Here is a 6713-nt window from a genome sequence, read left to right as displayed (position 1 = left end):
TCATCTAATGTATGATGAGGTAATTTTATGGAAATGTACTTGCTATGCCAACAGTAACACTTAAAAGTATTGTCTCATGCTGATTACATGTACCTTTATTGGACACTTGCAAATAGATATTTATGGAATTTGAATTTGTTGAGTATGTTTTAAAAACCAAACAATTAAAGTGAATTACAAAATTTAAACTCTTAATTGGCCAAATTCAGCCCCAGATATTTTTTGTTTGGCTTATGGTGTTAAAAACTAATTGAGTGCCTTTAGAATGAAATGTGCATTTCTTCACTCTCTGCTGTCTTATAGTCAGCCTGCTTCCACATTTAGTTTACTTCCTGGTCCCTGTAGGCAGTTGAGGTTGTGACTCAAATGAAAACTGTTTTAATGTATCAGCTCAGTATACCATACTGTAATATGATGAGGCATTCATTAAAACTTGGGTCTGTCCTGGACCTTATCTGATGAGTATTAAAACATAGTCCCACTGTAGATCTAGGGTATGGAATTACAATAAATTCACAAAGGCCTGAATAAGTATATATTGAACAGTGTAATGAAAAAAATTACTCCATCAGTCCCTAATCATAATTCTTGTCTCAGTAATTTGTGTGGCCTTGGACATTTGTGTTCAATTTGCTTTAAAGATAATGATGGTAGAATTACTTGATATTTACCTTTTCATTAAATGAGTAAATTTTATAAGTTGTTCCTATTTCTATAACTGAGATATGAGATATCTTTCTTTTTTAGTGTAAAACTCTGGTGTAGTTGTTGGAAGAGTTGTAATAAATTTTGGGATCCCTGGCTAAAGTGATCATTGCTGCTTCTGATTAGGTATGCAGCAAGTGTTAAAGAGGTAGGGTAGAGTACATAGATTAGGAATCTTGAACTGAAAGACTATGTTTAACAGTGTACATAGTGATTTTATGATTAACCTTGGCTTGTGTTTGTCATTGTTGAGTTGGGTGAAGTAAAGGTGGGACTACTACAAAGAAATCTTTAATTAAAGTCCTAGGAGTGGTTTAAATTCCTATTGCTTTTCCCCAAACAAAATCTATTTCAGTGTGTTTCTTTTTTTTTCAGTGACCACCTAATACAGGCAATTCTATTGATTTGACACTATATATACCACTGGTTTTAAGAATATTCTTTAAACCAATGGCCTTCAAAGTGTACATACTTCAAATTATACATACTCCTTAAGTTTCACAAAGCCTTTCCAAGAGTTTCAGGTTTGCAGACCTCAGTGGTTTTAAGAGTATCGGTTTTAAATTTCTTAACTTAAATATGTACTTCTTCCTAAATTTGTGCTGCCTGCTATTAAGGTAGAACTTTGCAGTTCTTCTTTTCACCTTCTCTTTCACAATTGTTATTCTTCTACTTTACAAAAGAAAAGTATATTTTTTACCCATCCTAATCTTACTATGGTGCATTCCCCTAGAGTGTAAGAAAATCTCCAAGGCACCAAATAAAGGAACAATTTGAAATATTAGTCTCTGAGAATCTTATGCAAACTAAGCTATATACCTGCCTCATTTGCATATTTTGCATGATTTCAAGCAAGTAAGGAGGTGAAGGCTTAAACAACTTTCAACAGGTCAACATTTCATTTCTGAATAAAACATTTTTCCTGATTATTAGGAGAAACATTGTCATTAAGTTTGCTAAAAGACTAAATCCGTTTTTATAAAATCTAAATTCATTTTTTTTAAACTTGAGGGAGTTTCCTGCTTGCTAAAAATTAATTACTTCTTTGCTCTTTATTATTCTCTACAGTGTACTTATTAACATAACAGGAGTGTGTTATATTCTTCTGTAATCTATTACATTCTATAGATTATGCACACAACAATCCTTAATATCTATATTTTAAACCTTAAACTTGGTAGTGAATTGATAACATTTATGCTAGTAATTTCCATTGAACTTTGTTTTTATTCCAGCAATTAACAATATATATCCATAGATACGTGTTCTATGTTTTTAAAAAAACAGCATCAATCTCATTAAGAGGTGAATTTCCAGTAAGATTTTACTTTTTATGTTTCATAATATATCAAAGTGTATATTTGTTATGCTCAATTGTATACTAATTGTGATTAATCAGGTCAAAAAATTTTTTAATATTTATGAAGTCTTATGATCACTGAAAATTTAAAAACATTGCCAATATTTATACATATTTTTACTTCAGAGATAAGGTGAACTTTCAAGTGTAAAATATATTTCATTAAGATAAAATCGTGGAGGAAGTGGGATGTATTTTTTAAATGGTCAGCTATGGCATTTAGATTCCTTTGGATAAACTTGTGAATGATGGAATATTTTAGAAAGGCAATAGTTATAACATTGAAATTAAATCCTTTGTTTGCTATAGCTATTTAAAGTTATGATGAAGAATTTTAGATGTGAACTTAAAAATGTTTTTCTAAGAAGTGGATATAGTGTTTAAAAATTCTTTCTAGAGGTTTTTTGATCAAAAATGTTTGAAGATGACTGCAATCAATTATGATGAAAAAAATTACTAATTCAATATCCTACTTTTCTTGGTCTAGAATGGCACTGTTCAGTAGAATATTCTGCAGTGATAGAAATGTGCTATATCTTCCTTGCCCAATAAGGAAGCCACTAGCAGCCACATGTGACTTTTGAAGACTTGAAATGTAGCTAGTGTGATTTAGAAAATAGATTTTTAATTGTATTTAATTTTTAATTAAGTTTAAATAGCTGTATGTGGCTAGTGGCTATATTATTCAACAGCACAGGTCTAGAAATTTCTGTGAATCTTTGTCTTGATATTGTATTTGAACTTGACATTATTCTCATAATAGGTATTGAGAAGGTATTTCAGAGAAATCATTTGGAGTAGTTATTTAAGACTTAGGTATTTGCACAGTGGTGAGGCTTATGCTCCACTCCCGAGGAGAAAGCAGTTTTGCAGTGAATATTTCCAGTATGTCTTTTACCTGCTTGTTCTTCAAAAGAGGGTGAGGAGTCCTTAATCTGATTGATGAGAGCTTGACCTCCATTTAGGCCACATTTTCACTAGTGGTGGCAGGGATTATATTTCTTTAGGAGCAGGGGGATAAGCCCCATCCTACGTCTGCTGCACTGCCTGCAGCAAAGGAGGTGAGAAGGGCCAGGACTCTATCCTGTCCTCTGCCCATGTTCCCTTAGGAAAATATAACTGTTTTACAACTGAATTTTTTTTTTGCCTTTCCTTCACTTTTTTTTTTTTCTAATTGTGTTTTGAAATAAATTCAAAGTTACAGGAATAGTTGCAAAAACAATACAAACCCCCTACACAGGATTCCCTGACCCGCCTCCCCCGATACCCCAATCCATCAACTTTAACATGCTGTCACACCACCATTTCTTTCTTTCCCTCCCTCCCTCCCTCTCTCCCTATCATCCATCATCTATTGCTCTGTCTTCTGAACATATGAGAGCAAGTTGCATACATCCTTGAACAAACACTGTAATTCACATATACAATTCCCATGAACAAGAACATTCTTTTATGCAATACCATTAAGCGCAGCTAAGAAGTTCAAGAAATTCAACATTGATACAAAGCTTGCATTCTATATTTCCTTTTTTTTTTCCCCCTATGTCCCAACTGTGTCCCTTTGAGCCTCCTGTCCTCCATCCTCAGATCCCATCCAGGATCATCCTTGGCATTCAATTGTTGTCTGTTTAGACTTTTTTTTTTTTTTTTTGAATTGTGGAAACATATACAGCCTAAATCTTCCCATTCCACCCCCTCCCTAGCATTCCATTAGTGGGATTAATCACATTTAGAATGTTGTAATGCTATCACCTTCCCACCATCCATTACTAGAAATTTCCCTTCACCTCAAACAGCAACCCTACACTCATTTCTTAACTCCTCATTGCCCCTTCCCCCACTTCTCATAACCCATACTCTACTTTTCATCTCTCTGGTCATATTCTCTGATGATTTCTTTGTGTTTACTGTGGGGCTTAAACTTAACCTCTTGAATCCATAACAATCTTGGTTTTCTTTGATACCAACTTAACTTCAATAGGACCCGTAAACTATGTTCCTATACTCCACCGTTCCCCCGCCTTTATATAGTTCTTGTCAAAAATTATATATTTTACATTGAGTCCAAAACCACTGATTTGTCATTAGAGTTTATGTATTTTATATCCTGTAGGAAGTAAATAGTGGAGTTACAAATCAAAAATTATTGACTTCTATTTGTATTCCATTGTGGTCAGAAAATGTAGCTTTGAATATATTCAAATTTTTTTTTTTAATTTATTGAGGCTTGTTTTATGTCCCAGCATATGGTCTATTCTGGAGAAAGATTTGTGATCACTAGAGAAAAATGTGCGTCCTGGTGATTTGGGATGTAAGGTTCTATATATGTCTGTTAAAATTCTCTGTATCTCTCTCTCCTTTCTTTGTTTCTCTGTTGGTAGGGCTCTCTTTAGTATCTGAAGTAGGGCAGGTCTTTTATTGGCAAAATCTCTCAGCATTTGTTTGTCTGTGAAGAATTTAAGCTCTCCCTCAAATCTGAAGGAGAGAGTTTTGCTGGATAAAGTATTCTTGGTTGGAAATTTTTCTCTCTTAGAATTTTAAATATGTCATGCCACTGCCTTCTCGCCTCCATGGTGGCCGCTGAGTAGTCGCTACTTAGTCTTATGTTGTTTCCTTTGTCTATGGTGAATTGCTTTTCTCTTGCTGCTTTCAGAACTTGCTCCTTTTCTTCAGTATTTGACAGTCTGATCAGAATATGTCTTGGAGTGGGTTTATTTGGATTCATTCTATTTGGAGTTCACTGGGCATTTATGTTTTGTGTATTTATATTGTGTAGAAGGTTTGGGAAGTTTTCCCCAACAATTTCTTTGAATACTCTTTCTAGACCTTTACCCTTCTCTTCCCCTTCTGGGGCACCAATGAGTCTTAAGTTTGGACGTTTTATTTTATCTATCATATCCCTGAGATCCATATTTTTTTTATTTTTTTCTCTATTCTTTCTTTTATTCTTTCATTTTCTGTTCTGTGGTCTTCTAGGATGCTTAGTTGTTGTTCAGCTTCCTCTAATCTTGTATTAGGAGTATCCAGAGTCTTTTTAATTTGGCCAACAGTTTCTTTTATTTCCATAAGATCTTCTATTTTTTTATTTGTTCTTGCAATTTCTTCTTTATGCTCTTCTAGGGTCTTCTCTATGTCCTTTATATCCTGTGCCATATTCTTCTTCATGTCCTTTATATCCTGTGCCATGCTCTCATTCTTTGACTGTAGTCCTTTGATTACTTGCTCCAAGTACTCTGTCTCCTCCGATCATTTGATTTGGGTGTTTGGGATTGGGTTCTCCATATCATCTGGTTTTAGCAAATGCTTTAAGATTTTCTGTTGCCAATATAAAATGTAAAGTGTTTTTTAGGGGAATAATTGTGAAAGCTTTGTTTTGGTAATCCATTAAAATAATCAGATTCTTTCCTTTTCTTCCTCCTTTCCCCTCCTTCCTTCCTCCTCCCCTCCCTTCTTTTCCCTCCCCTCTCCTTCCCTCTCTTTCCCTCCTTTCCTTTCCCTCCTTCAATGGTGGTGGTCTTTGGTGGTGGTTTCTTTTGGTTCTTTCATTCACACCAGAGAATTAAATCTGTGATATTTGCTTTTTGTTTAGTTTTGCATGTGTGCTGATTCAGTAGTTCTGAATTAGAGCTGATTTATAATTAAGCAGGATGTGTTTCTTCAGCCCTTCCTCTGATCAGGTAGGCATTTCCTAAAAAAGAATTGGGGCTGGGGGGAGACCCTCTGAGGAGTTCTTTGCTACAGAGTTTTAAAAATCCAGGTGAAGTCAGATTGAAATGAACATTAAGAGCATTAGTGAAGGGAAAAAGAGAGAATTATGTGGTCTTAGTGGATGTTACTGAAAGGGGAGATGGGGCAGGGTAGATATCCCATCACCTGATAGGGTTTTTTAAACAACTGTGTTTTTTCTTAGCAGTAATACCACTCTTTCTTTCTCATCTTAACCCTAGCAGATATCTCCTGTGGTCACAATCAGGCAGCAATGTGGTATCCTTCATTTAATATAGCCATAGATAAAGCACCATGTACAGTAGTTGTGTAAGATGCCCCTGGGAGCACAGAACCTCCTAGACCACCATGTAAAGCTGCCATTGTTGGCCAAATACATGCAAAGCACATACACTCACCTGTAAAAGTCTAAGAAAGTTGGAATTTGGGGGTGGGACCACTAAGGCAACCATTTCTAACACATAAATAGATCATCTATCACATCACCCATGAGGCTTATTTTTTGGTCTTCAAAGCCAGTCATGACCCAACAGCAGATTTTGATATTTTACCTGGTTATATTATGTTATATCGCCCTTGTACCATTCAGGGTCCAGTCAAGAAAATATAAACTGCATTTGATACTGCCAACAGAGGAGATTTTATACAGGAAATTGGTTCTGTAGGTGTTAAAAGGCTGAAATAGCAGAAAGGGGGGACACTGAGGTGACCAGAGATTAATAAATTCAAGAAACAGCTACCACATAGGCTAGGGGAATAAAAGGTAAGAGTGATGTTACCAGAACCTAGGAGTTTGAAGGAGGGGTTCTCAGGGTCTAGTGATCAAATATTTTGGGAAGGGGTACTTTTTAATTGGTGATTGGGTCTCAGGCGGGTGCATGGCAGCTGGTGCTCAGACTGCCAAGGGGGTTGTAAACTTGCA

The sequence above is a fragment of the Choloepus didactylus genome, chromosome 2 (genome assembly GCF_015220235.1).
Source record: "Choloepus didactylus isolate mChoDid1 chromosome 2, mChoDid1.pri, whole genome shotgun sequence".
Taxonomy (NCBI): domain Eukaryota; kingdom Metazoa; phylum Chordata; class Mammalia; order Pilosa; family Megalonychidae; genus Choloepus; species Choloepus didactylus.
Note: the sequence above shows the minus strand (reverse complement) of the source record.